At 35.6% G+C, this 19,061-nt stretch overlaps 1 pseudogene; it reads left to right on the top strand.

Moving 5' to 3' along the window:
- Positions 1-341: 341 nt before the first annotated feature.
- On the top strand, positions 342-17,399 carry LOC140991201 (uncharacterized; annotated as a pseudogene).
- Positions 17,400-19,061: the final 1,662 nt, after the last annotated feature.

The raw sequence follows: 19,061 nt of genomic DNA on the forward strand, positions 1-19,061 counted from the left end.
ACAAAAACAAAAACAAAACAAAAAGACATTGTAGTGGACTTGTAATTACCTTAGCTTCCCTGTGGATACGATATCGGACTCACCGAATTATACTACTTGTGGACAACCTGCTCTTGGGAGTGCAACAATCAAAGTGACAACAAGTTTTTGGCGCCGTTGCCGGGGAAGTATAATTTAATTTCAAGTCTATTTAATTTTGTTTATAGTTTATTTTTCTTTATTTGAATTTTTATTGCTTTTGTGTGTTTTTATTCTTTTGCATTTGCATTTGCATGAGCATTATTTGGTCACGTACACTTAGTGGTCGACTCATTCGAAATAACCCTTTATTTTCACAAAACATGGCGGAAGAACCCATCCAAGAAAATGAAGATGAAATTCAATCTCAACATGATCATGATAGACGAAGAACACTTAGAGATCACATGAATCCTACACGTACTAGTGCACCTTCATGTCTAGTTTTTCCCCCTGATGCATCTCATTTCAATTTTAAGCCTGGTATTATCCAACTTTTACCCAACTTTCATGGCTTAGATTCTGAAAATCCATACATGCATTTACGAGAATTTGAAGAAGTGTGCAACACATATAATGATCTAAATTGTAGCATGAACACCATTCGACTTAAGCTTTTTCCTTTTTCTTTAAAAGATAAAGCTAAAACTTGGCTACAAAATCTTAGATCGGGATCCATTCGAACTTGGGATGAATTGCAACAACAATTTTTGAAAAAGTTTTTTCCATCTCATAGAACAAATTCTTTCAAAAGGCAAATCATCACTTTCACTCAAAAACAAGGAGAAACTTTTTATCAGTGTTGGGATAGATATAAAGAATTGCTTAATCTTTGTCCACATCATGGTTTTGAAATTTGGAGAGTTGTTTCTCAATTTTATGAAGGCTTAACACCTAAAGATAGGCAAATGGTTGAATTTATGTGTAATGGAACATTTGAAGATAAAGATCCAAACGAGGCAATTGAGTATCTCGATTCATTAGCTGAAAATGCTCAAAATTGGGACACTATAGGTACAATCGAACCATCAAACAAGATTCAATCTCCTACATCTGGTGGAGGTATGTACACTCTCAAAGATGAACATGATCTTCAAGCTAGATTTACCTCTTTGGCAAGAAAAGTTGAGGCACTTGAATTGAAAAAGAATGGTCAATTAAAATCTGTTCAAGAAATTGCATGTCACATCTGTGATACAAGTGATCATTCTACAAAAGATTGTCCCACTTTGCCTTCTTTTAAAGAATGTCTCCATGAACAAGCCAATGTTTTAAACAATCTCAAAAGGCCAAATTTTGAACCATTTTCTCAAAGTTACAATCCAGGTTGGCGAAATCATCCAAATTTTAGTTGGAGGAATGATAATGCTGCACAATTTTCACAACCACATTTCCAAAATCAACAAAATTTTCAAAATTATGCACCTTATGTTCCTCCACCTAAAAGGAATTTGGAAGATATATTGAATTCTTTCATTGCAAAGCAAGAGTCTATCAATACTCAAACTGCTCAAACCATGACAGATTTGAAAGATACTCTTGCTAAATTTGCATCTGCACTTAATGTTCATGAAAAAGGTAAATTTCCTTCACAACCTCTGCCTAATCCCAAGGATCATCATTCACAAACTGGAACTTCTGGAACTCAACCGATGGATCAGGTAAAATCTGTTATTACCCTTCGAAGTGGTAAGGTTGTGGAAAAATCCATTCTTGAACCTTGTGAAGATGATGATAAATCAACTCCAAAGGGTAAGGAAGTGGAACCCATAACTTGCGAAGAGGAGGTTCAACAGACAGTGTCACCACCATTCCCTCATGCATTGAAAAATACAAAAAAATCAAATTTGAATTCTTATATACATGATATTTTTAAACATTTAAAAGTTAATATTCCTTTATTAGATGCAATAAAACATGTACCATCATATTTCAAATTTTTGAAAGACTTGTGCATAGTGAAAAGAAAATTGAATGTGAAAAAGAAAGCATTTTTAGCGAACAAGTAAGTGCAATCATTCAAAATAATAATGCTTTGAAATACAAAGACCCTGGTTGTCCTACTATTTCTTGTATTATTGGAGAACGAAAGATTAAAAAAGCCTTGCTTGACCTTGGAGATAGTGTGAATTTACTTCCATATTCAGTTTATCAAGAACTCAATCTAGGCGAGTTAAAACCTACTTCGGCAACACTTTTACTCGCTGATAGATCTGTTAAAGTGCCAAGAGGTATGGTACAAGACGTGTTGGTCCAAGTTGATAACTTTGTATATCCTGTCGATTTCATAGTTTTAGATACACAACCTATCGAAGCTTGTAATGCAATTCCTGTAATTTTAGGTCGTCCATTTTTAGCAACTTCTAATGCTCTTAAAAATTGCAGGAATGAAATAATGAAGTTGTCATTTGGTAACATGTCCTTGGAGCTTAATGTGTTTAATCTTTGTAAGCAACCACATGACAAAGGAGATGAAAGTGAAGAAGAAAATCTTATTGAAACTCTTGTGGAAGAAAACATTCAAGAAGGGAGTAATCGTGATCAATTAGATATTTGTTCAATTGAAACTGTTAAAGAAAATATTGAAATTGATCTTGATAATTTTATCAGGTATCACTCGTTACCAGGATCAGAGAAAGAATTTGATGCAAAATATGAGAACAAAGAAGAACCACCCATATTGGAGTTAAAACCTTTGCCAGAAGAATTGAAGTATGCATTTCTTGAAGAAGATGAAACATATCCGGTGGTAATTTCTTCCAAACTAGCAAATGATGAAGAAGGTAAATTAGTTGATATGCTTAAAAGACATAAAAATGCAATTGGTTGGACACTAAAAGATCTCAAGGGCATTAATCCACTAATTTGCACTCACCAAATTCACATAGAAGAAAATACAAAAATATCTCAACAACCACAAAGGAGATTAAATCCACACATGAAAGATGTTGTGAAAACTGAAGTTCTCAAACTACTTGATGTTGGGATTATCTACCCTATTTCTGATAGTAAGTGGGTAAGCCCAACACAAGTAGTTCCGAAAAAATCTGGCACAACAGTGATAAAAAATAAAAAAGGTGAATTGTTAACAAGTCGAGTCCCATCTAGTTGGCGGATGTGTATTGATTATAGAAAATTAAATGACGCCACTAGAAAAGATCATTTTCCATTACCATTTTTGGATCAAATTTTAGAAAGAGTAGCAGGTCATCCATACTACTGTTTTCTTGATGGATATTCAGGTTATTATCAAATTCCCATTGCACTCGAAGATCAAGATAAAACTACATTCACATGTCCTTTTGGAACATTTGCATTTAGAAGGATGCCATTTGGATTATGCAATGCCCCAGCAACATTTCAAAGATGTATGCTAAGCATTTTTTGCGACATGGTTGAAAATTGTTTGGAAATTTTCATGGATGATTTAACTGTCTTTGGGAATACATTTGATAATTGTCTTGAAAATTTGGAAAAAGTTTTAAAAAGATGCGAGGAAAAAGGTCTTATTTTAAATTGGGAAAAATGTCATTACATGATTACTTCTGGAATTGTTTTGGGACATGTCGTGTCATCTCATGGAATTGAAGTTGATAAAGCAAAAGTTGATGTCATTGCCAATTTACCCCCTCCAAAAACCATTAAAGAAATTCGCTCATTTTTGGGACATGCTGGATTTTATAGGAGGTTTATAAAGGACTTTAGTTTAATCTCTAAACCCATTTGTAACCTCTTAACAAAAGACAGTGCATTTGAGTGGACTCAAGAATGTCAAAATGCTTTTGATAAAATCATTCGACATTTAACATCAGCTCCTATCATGCAACCTCCTGATTGGTCTTTACCATTTGAAATCATGTGCGATGCGAGTGATTATGCAGTCGGTGCAGTATTGGGTCAAAGAAGAAACGGTAAGCCTTATGTGATATATTATGCAAGTAGAACTTTAAACAATGCTCAAATGAATTACTCCACAACTGAAAAAGAACTACTTGCTGTAATATTTGCATTAGATAAATTTCGTTCTTATTTGATTGGATCAACAACTATCGTGTTTACTGATCATTCTGCTATTAGATATTTGTTGACCAAACAGGATGCAAAGCCACGACTGATACGATGGATTTTGTTGCTCCAAGAATTTGACATTGTGATCAAAGATAAAAAAGGAACCGAGAATGTCGTAGCCGATCATTTATCGAGACTAGTAACAGGATCATCTTGTGAAATGACACCAATTAACGATAATTTTCCTGATGAACATCTATTTTCAGTTACTACTACACCTTGGTTTGCTAACATAGTAAATTTTCTTGTGACAGGAAAAATGCCACCGCAATGGAGTTCTCAAGATAAAAGAAAATTTTTGAATGAGGTAAAAAACTTTTATTGGGATGATCCGTATCTGTTCAAGTATTGTCCGGATCAAATTTTTCGACGTTGCATACCCGACAATGAGGTAAGTAGTGTCATTAAATTTTGTCATTCAGAAGCATGCGGAGGACATTTTTCTTCAAAGAAAACAGCTGCAAAAATCTTGCAGTGTGGATTTTATTGGCCCACTTTGTTTAAAGACACCCACGAAATCTGCAAGATCTGTGAAAATTGTCAAAAATTGGGTGCGATTTCAAAAAGAAACATGATGCCTTTGAATCCTATTATTGAAATTGAAATCTTTGATTGTTGGGGAATAGATTTTATGGGACCTTTTCCACCGTCGTTTGGATACTTGTATATTTTAGTTGCAGTTGATTATGTTTCCAAATGGATAGAGGCAATTCCATGTCGAACAAATGATCATAAAATCGTCATCAAATTTTTAAAAGAAAATATTTTTAGTAGATTTGGAATTCCTCGAGCCATGATAAGTGATGGGGGAACTCACTTTGTTAATAAACCATTTGCTTCATTAATGAAAAAATATGGTATTACTCACAAAGTAACTACTCCTTATCATCCTCAAACAAATGGACAAGTTGAATTAGCTAATAGGGAGATAAAGCAAATTTTGGAAAAAACTGTTAACTCAAATAGAAAAGATTGGTCTCTGCGACTTAATGATGCACTTTGGGCATATCGAACAGCTTTTAAAACATCATTGAATATGTCTCCCTATAGGTTGGTTTATGGAAAACATTGTCATTTGCCTGTGGAATTGGAACATAAAGCTTATTGGGCGATCAAAACTTTAAATTCAAGCATGGATGATGCCAACAAATTGCGTAAATTGCAACTTAATGAACTTGATGAACTCAGAAATGACGCGTATGAGAATTCAAGGATTTATAAAGCAAAAATCAAATCATTTCATGATAAAACAATTCTTAGAAAATCTTTTGAGATTGGTAAAAAAGTTTTGCTTTATAATTCTCGACTTCACATATTCCCAGGAAAATTACGATCAAGATGGACAGGCCCATATGTTGTAAAGCATGTGTATACTTATGGAGCTGTGGATATTGAAAATCCTAAAAATGGTGATGTTTTTAAAGTAAATGGACAAAGGCTTAAACCATTTTTAGAAAATGAAATTTTTCAAGAAGAGTTTATTTCCCTTTCCGATCCTTGATTTTTTTTGTGTTGCATTTAATTTTGTTTGTTTTTATTTCAGGTTTCCTTAATCTTTTTATTTTCCCGGTTAAATGGCGGATAACGGTACTCCGTGACTCTCATAGTCGGTTTAATCAGTTTCCCATAATTGCTGATACAAAAATAAAAAAAAATCATTTCTTTTCTTTTCAAAATGGATGAAATTCTCTCAAAAATTTGTAAATATTTTCCCTCTGTTTCTGAAAATGTTCTAAGAAAAATTTATGCAGGAAGGTGTGAAAGATTGAGATTGCTAATGCAAAAAGGAATTCCAGAAGATATTCGTCTTGTAATAGAAGCTAAGGTCCGATTAGGAGGAGAAGTTCCACAATCATTGCTCATTCGGTATTTGCCTGGATTAGGAAAAAGCACTTATGCGAAAAAACGAAGGGCCAAAAGTTTAGGGGTTTGTCATAAGTGTGCAAGATGGACTTGTGACAAACGATGCAGATCTTTGGGATGTGTTTCCAATAACAGAGAAGATAAAATTGGTTTCATTAAGAATGGGCTGAGTAAGGAGTCTTTAGATAACATCTTATTGACTCTTGAGACGCATTCTAGTGGACATGTGCATATTGAACTTCTCCGTTTATGGAAACAATTCCAAGATGAGCGTCATAGTCTTGGGAATCCGACTAAAAAAGACCCTGTTTGCCAATTTATAAGAAAATTGGATGGGAAGCATATCCTCGACTCATAGAAGGCGTTGAAGCCGTTTCTGGACGTAAAACCAGAGGAAAATTGTGAGCCACAATCACACTACTGTTTACATGCATGTGTGTCATTATTGTTTTTACTGTTTATTCTGTTTACAACTGTGACCCATAGTTTTGTCCTGATAACATATTACCCCTATAAAATCTCTCATCTTTCTCTCTATTTTCGCAGAAAAAAAAAGAAGAAAGTAAAAAAACATGGCTGGAACCTCTGCACAATCATTGAAAAATATTTGTGTATTTTGTGGGTCGAGTCCTGGAAAAAATGAAGTGTTTGTAGAAGCAGCGAATAATCTTGGAAAGATATTGGCTGAGAGAAAAATTCACTTGGTATATGGGGGAGGTAATATTGGGTTAATGGGATCTGTTTCAACATCTGCTCATCTTGGAGGTAGTCAGGTTTTGGGTATTATTCCTACAGCTTTAGCTGAAGGAAATATTACAGGTGTTACGATTGGTGAGGAATTAAAAGTTTCTTCTATGTATGAAAGAATCACAAAAATGATTGAAAATTCTGATGCTTTTATCGCACTACCAGGTGGTTTTGGTACATTAGAAGAAATTTTTCACACTGTTTCTTGGGCACAACTTAATATCCATAATAAACCTGTGGGCTTGTTGAATATCAATAATTATTATGACAGTTTGTTGACATTTCTTGATAAAGCTGTGGAACAGAATTTCATTTCAGAAAATTCACGAAGGATGCTCATCTCTGCTTCGACTGCCGACCAATTAATTGATGATTTGGAAGCTTTTGTTCATAAGCCTGATCCGATGATAACAAAGATCAATTGGTCGCAATCAAGCAATAAGAAAAGGAAGTTGGATCATTGATTCAAAAGTCGTGGATTGGTTTGCGTTTGTTTCAGTTTGTTATCTTCAATAAAATTCCAGGTGATATCTCTTTCATTATGTACTCTTTATTAATAGTTATTTTGACATTAGGGACAATGTCATATTCTGATTGGGGGGAGAACAAACTTATAAAAAAAATTTAAAAAAAATTTAAAAATATATATATATATTATTTTAAAATAAAATCATGTTTATTGTTTGTATCTTAGTAATTTTTGCAAAAATGTCATACATTACATGTTTGAAAGATTTAAATTAGAACATGCATTAATCTATTTAAGAATGTTTAAATTTTTATTTGAAAAAAAAAGTCAATTTTAATATTCTGATCAATATAAAAATATGATTTATGAAATCTTTTTGAGTGATTAACCATTGTGATAAAATCAGGTATTAAAGTATATGGCCCAAGATATACCTTATAAGAGTGCCTAAAATTTTAAACTCACACATATTTTGTGAGTGAGTGGAGAGGACTGAGAAAACAGCTTTCGAGCCTTTATTGATCATGAGAGAGACTATCTATTGTTTAGATCTTGAGTTCTTATTTTGAAAAAAAAAATTGTATTTCCTGAAAAAAAAGGAGAAAAATACAAAAAGAAAGATATTGAAGATCTATGTAATTTTTAAGTTATATGCTACGACCCATATATCTCTCATAAAAAAAAAAAAAAAAAAAAGAGAGAAATTTATTGTACAAATTAAATAAATATGTGGTCAAGAAGCATAAACTTAGTCTGATTCCATGATGTTATGAAAAAAAAAACAAAAAAATCAGGAAAAAATATATAATAAAAACAACTAGATTTTGAATCAATGGATTTTCTATCTTTTGATTAGTTTGGCTCGTTTGTCTGTCTGCATTCTGTAAACCATTTTTCTGAGCATTTAACTGTATTCCAACTCCATGAGAGAAATCGTTGCCATAAATTGAAACATTTATTAACCTGTGAGGATATGGAGTTGAGACTCTTACTAGGAATTTCTGAAGGCCGTGTACATTTAACTACCTGAAATAAGCTTTGAATTGATCATCTCAAATTATTTCATAAATTATAATTATGATGATCTTGATATAACTTTGACAGTTTTCAAATTTAATTTAAACACTTATATAGTTTTGATTACATTTCTATTTAAATTAATCAATATGTTTTGTATTGCTATTAACGCTTAAATTGCTAGGAACTAGCAATAAGCTGATTGGGAGGTGTGATAAACATAAAAATTATACATTAATTAAATGTTTTATAATATAATTATATAGTTTTTGTTTTATTAAATGTTTAAATATTATATGTTTTATAATAAATTGTATAAAATATAAGTTGTTGTGTAATTACAAGTTTTTACTATTTTTTACAGGTTCGATAAAACAAGAATAAACTTGGCGTTGCAAATGGGATTAAGATGATTCTTGGACCTGTAGAAAGTTGATTATAATATCTACAATATTGTTGACAAGCATGAGATAAAAATCCTCTCACAATTGGGATCAAATTAAGCAACAAATAAAGTTACCAAAGGAGTGGCAGTTTTACCATGCTCTAGTATTTTGACCATATCTCTCAAATTACTTGGTCAAATGGTTTGAAAAAAATACCACAACTAGACAACTCAATTATCCACATGTTTCTTTTTATGTGAAGAAGCAAATTCGGAGAAGAAGATTTTCAAAAGTGATGTGTAATATAATATAATATCTTGGAACACCAATGAAGACTTATGTGTAAAAAAATAATATTTTATTTGTGGTTGTCTCCCCAAATTTGGCTATAAATAGGGGTGCATTGTAATGTATTGAGATATCCCTCATTCTATGAACAAACCTTTGAGTTCATAATATTTCTCTCTATATTTTTCCTTTATTTCTTCATTTAAATACAATTAGCATGTTAATTTCATATTCAAAGTTTTACACTTTGAATAATGAATAGCTAACTTCCTAAAGTTGAGATGATAAGGTGAAACTCTTGGCATGATAATAAGGTTATTAAAAGGTAAGAATCTATGTTTTATATTATTTAATCATTATTTATTGTTTATGTTATATTTATTTCTTTAAGCATTTTTATACCCTACTTATAAGTGGGAGTTTTGATTTATTGTTGCTATATGTTACACTAAATTCTTGGAACCATTTAAATGTTAGTTTGGTATTACCAACCATTTAAAGTGGATGCCTTGATTTATTATATATAAATATATTATAATATTAAATTCTTGGAACCATTTAAATGTTAGTTTGGTTTTACCAACCATTTAACTTGGATTCCTTGATTTATTATATATGAATATATCATAGTATTAATTTATTGGTACCATTTAAATGTTTGTTTGGTTTTACCAACCATTTAAAGTGGGAACCTTGATTTAGTGTTTACAAATATATATAGCACAATAAATACTTGACCACATTTATAAGTTTTGGTATATATTATATACTTATAAGATAATAATTTATAACATAATATAAATATGATTATTTAATATATTGGAACCATTTTATTAAGTGGATTCCAATATTGTTCGTTAATGTTAACTTTATTAAAATACCAAGAGTGGATCCTTTAATCTCAACTACTTAAATTAAAATTTGAACAATTAAAATTTACCCATTAAAGATTCAAACAATTAAAATTAAAAAGAAACAAAAACAAAAACAAAACAAAAAGACATTGTAGTGGACTTGTAATTACCTTAGCTTCCCTGTGGATACGATATCGGACTCACCGAATTATACTACTTGTGGACAACCTGCTCTTGGGAGTGCAACAATCAAAGTGACAACACTCTGGGAAGTGTTACAAGTGCGGTAGCCCAGACCACGTGCTACCGTTGTGCCCTCAGAGGAACCTGCCTACCCAAGGCAGGGTATTTGCTCTCCTTGCAGCGGAGACGAACCCGATACCATGCTTATGACAGGTACCTTTAAGCTTTAAATTTATATTTAGGATTTAATGTTTTGGGTGAGATTTTGAACCTAGTATTGCGATAGGATTGCATGCTCTACTCAGTATTATTTTTGGGGAATTTAAGTTAGAAGAACTTTGGCCTTTGCATGCCTATAAGTTAGTTTTGTGATTATTAGGTTTAGCCTAGTGTTCTAACCTTTCAGGGAGAATTTTCATAGCTGGCTCAGCTACAAAAGCTCTGATAGATTCAGGGGCTGCTCACTCATTTATTTCTGAGGTCTTTGCGAATTTCCTCAAAGTTAAGACCGTTCGGCTAGATGTAGCCTACTCAGTGGTACTGCCTTCGGGAGAGGAGATGACAGCCACCAATGTGATCCGAGACATAGATCTGGAGCTTCATGGCAACCTTGTTTATGCGGATCTGATTGTCTTGCCGATGCAAGAGTTTGACATCATATTAGGCATGGATTGGCTATTGCGGAACAGAGTGTTGATAGACTTCCAGCGGAGATCTGTTCTAGTCTGACTGCCTGGGATGACACAGTTCTTATTTGAGCCGGACAGGTACTTTCCCTTACCGCGCATTATCCTTATGTCCAGACTAGGAAGCTCATGCATAGAGGTTGTCCAGCGTTTTTAGCAACTTTCATATCTGTCCCCGAGACACCCTGTCAGTCAGCCGCAGATGTTCCGATTGTTAGAGATTTCTTAGATGTTTTTCCTGAAGACGTCTCTGGTATGCCACCTGAGCGAGAGGTGGAGTTTTCCATTGAGCTTATGCCAGGTACGGTTCCGATCTCAAAAGCACCGTACCGACTAGCATCGACAGAGATGGCAGAGCTTAAGAAGCAGATTCAGGTACTTCTTGACAAGGAGTTCATTCGCCCAAGCTTTTCACCATGGGGCGCGCCAGTCTTGTTTGTGAAGAAGAAGGATGGCTCTATGAGACTTTGCATCGATTACCGGGAGTTGAACAGGGTTACAGTGAAGAATAAATACCTACTTCCGAGGATTGAAGATCTATTTGACCAGTTGCAGGGAGCTTCGGTGTTCTCCAAGATTGATCTGCGTTCCGGTTATCACCAGTTGAGGGTGAAAGGCGCTGATGTTTCCAAGACTGCCTTCAGGACTCGTTATGGCCACTACGAGTTCCTTTTGATACCGTTCGGTTTGACGAATGCGCCAGCGATCTTCATGGATCTCATGAATCGCGTATTTCAGCCGTATCTTGATCAATTTGTGATAGTGTTCACAGACGACATTCTCGTCTACTCGAAGAATCAAGAGGATCACAGCAGACATCTGACCATAGTGTTGCAGACCTTACAAAAGCATAAATTATTCGCAAAGTTCAGTAAATGCGAATTCTGGTTAGAGAAGGTGGCGTTCTTAGGCCTCATTGTTTCTAGCAGTGGCATTGAGGTAGACCCAGCGAAAGTTGTAGCAGTCAGAGATTGGGTTGTGCCACACAATGCATCTGAGATTCGAAGTTTTCTTGGCTTAGCAGGGTATTATCGGAAGTTCATTCAGGTATTTTCTTCCATCGCAGTTCCACTCACAGCATTGACAAAGAAGAATGTGAAATTAGTGTGGAGCGATGAGTGCCAGAAGAGCTTCGATACTTTGAAGCAAGCTCTTATCTCAGCACCAGTTTTGGCCATGCCATCAGGGCCTGGAGATTTTGTCTTGTATACCGATGCTTCGAAGCTCGGTCTCGGCGCAGTATTGATGCAGCATGGGAAGGTGATGGCATATGCTTCTCGTCAGTTGATGACTCGTGAGAAGAATTACCCTACCCACGATCTGGAGTTGGCAGCCATAGTTTTTGCCTTGAAGATTTTGAGGCATTATTTATACGGGGAGAAGTGCCAGATCTTTACCGACCACAAGAGCCTCAAGTACTTCTTTACGCAGAAAGAGCTGAATATGCGTCAGAGGCGATGGTTGGAAATTGTGAAGGATTATGATTGTGACATTAGCTACCACCCGGGTAAGGCTAATGTAGTTGCGGATGCATTGAGCAGGAAAGTTGCAGTGATGGCCCATTTGACTATTCAGAGACCTCTTCAGTATGAGATGTAGAGGTTTGATCTAGAGGCATAACCTCAAGGTAGAGTTCCCCGTCTATCTACTCTGACGATTCAGTCTTCCCTTATTGACCGTATTCGCAGTGGTCAGCCAGCAGATGAGCAGTTGGCAAAGTGGAAGCAGAGAGATGAGACCAAGGGCAGTGTCTTGTATTCAGTTGGTGATGGTATTGTGAGATACCGGGACAGGATATGGGTTCCTAGCAGTGATTCTGTCCGAGCAGATATTCTATCAGAGGCCCATATGTCGCCGTACTCTATTCATCCAGGGAGTACAAAGATGTACAAAGACCTGCTGTTATTGTACTGGTGGCCAGGAATGAAGAAGGATATCAAACGTTTTGTATCCGAGTGTCTGAGTTGTCAGTTAGTAAAGGCGGAGCATCAGAGACCAGCAGGGTTGCTCAAGCCTCTTCCTATTCCCGAGTAGAAGTGGGAGAATGTTACCATGGACTTCGTGACCGGTTTACCGAAGTCAGTCAGAGGATCAAATGCTACCTAGGTGATTGTTGATCGTCTTACCAAATCAGTGCACTTCTTGCCTATGAAGACGACTTTCACCATGGTTCAGTATGCAGAGTTGTATATCCGAGAGATAGTCCGACTTCATGGTATTCCAGTTTCTATCGTATCTGACAGAGACCCCAGATTTACTTCCTCATTTTGGAAGAGTTTGCATTCGAAGATGGGTACGAAATTTTTGTTTAGCACAGCTTTCCATCCTCAGACAGATGGGCAGTCAGAGCGAGTTATTCAGATTTTGGAGGATCTCCTCCGTGCTTGTGTTATTGATTTCTCAAGGAGTTGGGAGTCGAACTTGCCATTAGTGGAGTTCACCTATAACAACAGTTTTCAGTTGTCTATAGGAATGGCTCTGTATGAAGCTTTGTATGGTCGCAAGTGTAGATCACCTGTTCATTGGGATGAGGTAGGAGAGAGAGCAGAGTTGGGTCCAGAGATTATTCAGCAGACTGTCGATGTAGTAGCCTAGATCCGTGACAGGATGAGGACTGCTCAGAGTCGACAGAAGAGTTATGCGGACCAGCGGAGGAGAGATTTAGAGTTCGTCGTTGGCGACCATGTCTTTGTGAAAGTGGCACCTATGAAGGGTGTCATGCGATTTGGGAAGAAAGGGAAGCTCAGTCTAAGATTCATTGGACCATTTGAGATCCTCGACAGGGTTGGGACGCTAGCTTATCGTGTTGCTCTTCCGTCGAATCTGGCCGGAGTACACAATGTGTTCCAAGTCTCCATGTTGAGGAAGTATATGGCAAATACTTCGCATGTGCTGAATTTTGAACCGTTGCAGCTCACTCCGAACCTGTCTTTTGAGGAGAGACCAGTGGAGATCTTAGACAGACGGGAGAAAAAGCTTCGGAACAAGCTGGTTAAGCGAGTGAAAGTAAAATGGCTTAACCATTCAGAGGAGGAAGCTACGTGGGAGTCTGAGCCAGAGATGAGGAGTCGGTATCCCGAGTTATTCTGTGAGTTTTAATTTCGAGGACGAAATTTCTTTTAAGGGAGGGAGAGTTTTAGAACCCGTAAATCGGACTACGTATAAGCCATGCATAATTTCTAGTATTTAAATTAAAAATGATTTCTTTTATATTTAAGGCATTTTAAAATTAGTTCAGTCATGATTATTTATTTTAAATCGCATGAGTTTAGTTTTATCTTTTCCGTTAAATAAGCGAGGCCGGACTGGAGTTGGAGTAATGAGATAAATTTTAATAATGAGAAAATTTTCCTAGACTTAATTTGTGATAAAGAATAAGTTATTTTAATGAAAAAGGAAGTTTAAGGAATTATTTAATTAATTGGAGATAAGCAGTAAATAAATTCCTTTTTGTCCAAGAATTTAATTAAAAGCCTAAATTAAAATATGTGACCAATTGAGATAAGATAATCTAGGTTTATTTTATTTAAGAAATTGTAATTTAACATGTTGGTAATTTAATTTAAAGATTTGACCATGCATGCAAGATAATGCCTATCCTAAACTAATTTATTAATTCACTAAAATACATAATTAGTGTTTAAAACTTTAAGGAGATAAAATTCAATAATTAAACAATTTTTCCCTCCATTTATTTTGTATAATTTGGGCCACCTCAAGGATTTGGATTAAATAAGTTGACAACTCATCATTTTTGAATCCCTTCCATATCCATTCTTGGTAGATAATCCCTTAATTTTTAATCAACAATAATTAATGATTTAAGCAATATCCCACCCCATTTTATTAAGCATAATTTCGGCCACCTTGATAAAAGATTTAAAAATATTTGGCAAGTCTCTATCCTTAATTCATTTCCTTATCTTTTCTTGGGAGATAATTCCCTCACCATTTAATCTTCATTAATTATTAATTAGGGAATTTTTCTACCTTTAATTGGACATGAGAAAATCAGTCACCACATCATTTAAATCTCCCTCAAATCCCTTGATATCATAGCAACTTCCCTTATCTCTCAACTCAAAAGATAGCAAGATTTATTTCCTCCCATTTATTTTGCAAACTTTCCCTTCACTCTCCAAGACATATTTCTCTCCCCCATTTTCGCAAAATTCTGAACATTTCAGCACTGAAAATCGTGAGTCTCCTAGCAAGAAACAAGAGAGAAAACAAGTGAGAAAAGAAGAAGACTCCGTCTCCGCCGCGCCGCGTCGTCGTTTTGTTTGTTTTTCTTTCAAAACAAACCAAGGTATGTATATGTTTTTATTTACTCCTCAATCAAGTCATATATTGATTTTTTTTTACATCACATGTGCATGATTTTTAACCATGAAAACCGAAATGAAGACATCCCATTTTCGAAACATGTACAGAAATTTTGTCCTCCTTGTGCTCTTCACGGTTTCGGCTGTTTTGATGATTTCAGGTGGTTGGCTCGTGTCCAGGCTCCCAAGGCTACATCTAGACATGTACTAGGATGTATTAGGACCATGTTGGTCCATTTTTTCAAGCCTCATACTCACAAGAAAAGGCTAATAACAGCAACTCCCCCCCTTAGTGTCATTATGAGTTTCGATTTTTCAGTTTTGCTGTCAAGGGTGGTGTTTCTGATCTTGGCTGCCCTAGAGGCTATAGCCATGGTTAGAACATCTCCTTGTGATGTCTAAGACGTGACCAAGTTGGTGTTTCAAGGCTTGGTCCATGGTTGCAACGATTTTTAAATAAAACAAGAACAGCCCCCCCCCCCCCCCCCCCGGCCCCTTTTCATTTGCTGCATGAGTACTTTCGGTTTTGGTGGTTGGGGTGGATCTCGGTTGGCCTCCGGCCCTTAGCCCTGGTTCACTCAATACCCCAAGATGTCTAGATCGAGCCATGGTCAATCAAATGGCCACTGGAAAGATGAAAGATAGCAAGCGAACCGATGCATCACAGTACAGATTTTTGGTGCTCTCGGATGCAAACTTCGGGTAGTCCATGGTGTTGTTTGGATTGTGGCTGGCCTAGGGCCCTTAGCTATGGTTCAAACCAACCCTTAGGATGTTGGGAAGAGGCTCTGGTTGGTGGTTCAAGCTCCAATGGCCATTAGCCTGGCAAAGGACGCAAGGAAACGCTAACAAAGCTGCTGTATTTTTTGACAGCAGGGTGTGCTGTGGTTCAGAGGTGGATTTCGGGTTCTTGGTTGGATTTTAGCCTATGGCGATGGACTGGACAGTACCTCATCAAGTTGGGAAGGTCATGTTTTTGGCCGTTTGTGATTCGGATCATTTTCCAGGTCGTACGAGAATTTACGGTGCAATGTGCCAAAGTGACTCTCGAAAGAGCGTTCCACGTTTTTGGCCTCCATTCACTAAATTTCGAGTACTGTAAATTTAGGAGCATTATTTCATCATTTTTAAGATATTTTAATCATGACTAAAAGTTGGTTCGGTGTTGGTTCGGGTTGGCTTAGAGTCATGATTAAATACTAAGTCAGTGGGCGTAATTGTCTCATTTTTGGATTCAATTACAAAGTTTGGTCAAGTAAATCATTTGCATATTTTTCATGACATAATTAGGTCGCAGCGAGCCTGGGAACGGTCCAACCCTTATGGTAAAATTTATACAGGATATATAATTTTTGTATTTAATTATATTACGTGCAAAAATGTAAAATATTCATTTTTGAGAGTTATGTGATATTGCTTGTGGCCATTGTACTATCAATGGATTATTACTTCACCCGGTCGCCAGTTACCGGTCAGTTCAGTTTTGTACCACCCATTATACTGTGGCATTAGTCTGATCAGACGATTAGTATTTCACCCGATCGTCAGTTACCGGTCTCGATCGTCAGTTACTGGTCAGTTCAGGTCAGTTCAGTTCAGGGGTCACTTGCGTATACCGTAATCTCAACAGAAAATTATTACACGTTNTTCAGAGGTCACTTGCGTATACCGTAATCTCAACAGAAAATTATTACACGTTATTTTATTACAGGGCTCTACGGAGCAAACATTTCACTTACTACATTCAGTTCAGTTCAGTTCAGTTCAGTTATGCACGTAATATTAATTATTCATGATAGGCTATTTACAGTTCAGTTATGCAAGTACTATAATTTCTCATGACATGATATTTTCACTTCGCATGCAATTTTATTATTATCTATTCACTTGTTATTTACGATATATGCACGCTGAGTCTTTAGACTCACTAGACTTGATTGTTGTAGGTACTGATGATGTCGAGATCGAGGGCGAGGACCAGTGAGCCAGCTCGAGTCGGAAGTAGTGGGACCCGAGGACCTTATTTACCAGTTTATTTATTATTTTTGCGAAAACTCATTTTATTTCAATGAATTATTTTAAGCTGTCGTTTGAAACATTATTTACTTCCGCTGCTATTTTTAAACATTAAACTTTATTTATCAGTTTATTTATGAATGAGGCATTTTATTTAATTAAAGAGAATTTTTAAATTTTTCCGCAAATTTTCAAGCTCGAATTTAGAGGCCTCTACAATCCCTGATTGAGGCCAGTGTGCCAGCTCGAGCATTGATTTTATAGCGATTCGATTGATTCTGACATGTGCTCAGTGGATGGGCATTTGACCTGATACCTCCACGACATACATGCATTGCATATCATATATCATTGTTTAGATATATGTGATATATATTGTGGTTGCTTCAGACTAAGCTTTGCTGACCCCAGAGGGGGCTCTTGTTGTTTTTATATGTTGACAATGACAGGTACTCAAGGATATCAGGAGTCATGATTGATTTGAGGTTTCGTGGTCTATCTCAGTATATATGTATATGTATCTATATACCGGGGCATGTCCCGAAGATATGAGTTGTTTGTATGTAGTTGATTTTGATTATGTGTGGGCAGATTTTATGATGTGAGATGAAATACTATTTTTAGTATTCAAATGATATATTTTGGACTCATTGTAAAGAAAATTTAAACCCGTTTTCCGCTGTAATTAATTAACCCTAATCAAATTGTGTTGTAATAACGATTAGGAGTTAAGGGCCCCACAGTTTCTAGCCTTGTTTTCTCAATTATTTATCATGTTTTTGCTATAAATCATTCCATATTAATACCCTATCCATGGCAGCCCCTTAGGTACATGTAATTCAAGGTTTTTGGATCAAAATACATGTTTTAAAAATCATATAAGGTGCATATACGAAAATCTTCAAGGGTGCTACTTATTTTCATAAAATTTCAAACATAAAATACATAATATGGTGTGATGATGAGTAAAAGGAGAATATGGAGTGCCTTTGCGTATTTAACGCGCGAAAACGTTGCGGCGATTCGAGAGATGACGGCGGAGAGGCTTGCTGAATTTTCCTCAAAATTTTGAACTTTCCTCCAATTAAGATGTGTGTGCCATGTGTTTTTGGGGTGGAAAAGAGTTCTGATTTTCTGTCCTTGGGTGGAGGCATGCATATGGAAGGTTATGGGATTTATTTTAACCATTAAATAGTTAATTAGACATTAATCAAAGCCTTGGCCCATTAACCATGTTAATTAGGTCCTTTTAGCCTATTAGTGTTTAATTAAAATAATTTTGTTTAATAAAATTTGTGAATTTATTAGTCGGGTTGCCAAAACGTTTATATTTTTGTTGAAAATCCAACACCGATAAAATTTACGTCCCGGCGTATAAAGTCACCTCAAAACCCCATATTTTCAAAAATATGAAAAAACATCACCCTTAATTTAAATAATTAAAAACAATTATTTAATAAAAACATTTTACATTTTTCAGCCATCGGTCTCCGTTCCTTGATCGCAACTCGAATATCCTTTAAAACTACATTTTAATGCAGCCATGTAGAAAATTATATTTTAATCATGTCAATATGCACAACATAATTAATTTATGTAATTAAAACAATTAATTAAAATACAAAGAAATTTAATAATTGCATTCATGTGTTTCGCGTGGACCTTCAAATTTTCGGGGTGTTACACAACCCTTACGTAATTTTACCTCACATTTGAAGAGGGTCCAATAATATGATCCCCTTTCTCTTCACGTGTCGAGCCCGAACCATCAATGTTGAACCTTAGTGGACGGTCTCCATGATATCCCCCAATAATATGAGCCGAAGTCATTAGAGTTCCACGAGTTCACATCAAATATGTCAGTGGAAGTCACAGCTTTCCGGCGTTCAGGCCTCCCTAATAATATGAGTCAGACACTGACCGTGGGTAGTATTTATCATGCAACCACCGTTGATGAAAGGCAAGGAATTATTAAACTTTCTTTTAATTATCTTTTTAATAGGCTTGATTTAAATTTTGGATCTCATCTAAAATGAGATATTTTAATTTTAAAAATTTGTCTCATCATTAATTCTAAAACTCGTGCCATGATTTTTTGTATGATTTCCGGATTCATGCAACTCTTGTTATTATATTAATAA

The sequence above is a fragment of the Primulina huaijiensis genome, chromosome 13, assembly GCF_012295235.1.
Source record: "Primulina huaijiensis isolate GDHJ02 chromosome 13, ASM1229523v2, whole genome shotgun sequence".
NCBI classification, from domain to species: Eukaryota; Viridiplantae; Streptophyta; class Magnoliopsida; order Lamiales; family Gesneriaceae; genus Primulina; species Primulina huaijiensis.